Below are 820 nucleotides of genomic sequence, written 5' to 3'. Positions count from 1 at the left end.
TCAGCTGGAGCTCCCTCAAATAAGAACCACACACTCCTTACTTAAGGGGAGGATATTCGTGCATTGGCTGGGAATAGGACCCGGGTCTCCCGCGTGGCAGGCGAGAATTCTACCACTGAACCACCAATGCTTGCCCGGCTTGAGGAGATGCGCAAGGCAGGAAATAAAAGTAGACCCTGTAAAGTTTCTATTAATATATTGCTCTTATCTGTAAGATCAAAACTGAAAGTGTAATTTAAGTTATTTTCGGTGTGATCAGGAGAAGATGCCTCAAAACGCGTATCCGCGTTAATCGACCTCAGAGGGTTAAGTTCAGCCGGGACACCATCACGGAGAGCCAAGGGAATGTGTCGGAGTGGTTGGATGACTGGTTTAATGGCAGTGTTCAGGAGAGGTTGATGGGCAAAAGCAGTAAGGCAGCCCAAGCCTTCAAACAGGGATGGCCACTTTTCCTGCCAAGGCGTGGAGACTGTCAGGATCGCAGCTCCCTTCGTGTCAACTAGAGAAAATCTCAGAGCTGAGAACAAATCCAGACCCATCAGGTTGGCCCCGCGACGGGCAACATGGAAGGAAAAGCTGGGCACCATCTTGTTGCCATACCCAACAGTCACTTGCAGGGAACCCACTAAGTCAATCTTTGAGTCACCATAGCCACAGAGTCAAGCAGAGGGTGCCGAAAGTGGCAGTGTTCCGAAAAAAGTGCTGTATGTGTGCATATTCAGAAGAGACACACTGGCACCAGTGTCCAAAAGCAGTGGGATACACACATCATTTAGGCGCACTGAAGATGCTTTAAATGAGACTGGTCCAGAGTAGACAT

General features: G+C 49.1%; 1 non-coding gene across 1 annotated transcript; it reads right to left on the bottom strand.

Annotated features, from left to right (window-relative positions):
- Window positions 1-59: 59 nt before the first annotated feature.
- Window positions 60-130, bottom strand: trnag-gcc (transfer RNA glycine (anticodon GCC)). The gene has a single exon. It is a non-coding gene; the product is annotated as a tRNA-Gly (tRNA).
- Window positions 131-820: the final 690 nt, after the last annotated feature.

The sequence above is a fragment of the Sinocyclocheilus grahami genome, unplaced genomic scaffold (genome assembly GCF_001515645.1).
Source record: "Sinocyclocheilus grahami isolate Dianchi unplaced genomic scaffold, SAMN03320097.WGS_v1.1 scaffold1526.1, whole genome shotgun sequence".
In the NCBI taxonomy this organism is placed as follows: Eukaryota; Metazoa; Chordata; class Actinopteri; order Cypriniformes; family Cyprinidae; genus Sinocyclocheilus; species Sinocyclocheilus grahami.
The sequence above is the reverse complement of the archived record's forward strand: the minus strand, read 5'-3'. Positions and strand labels throughout refer to the sequence as shown.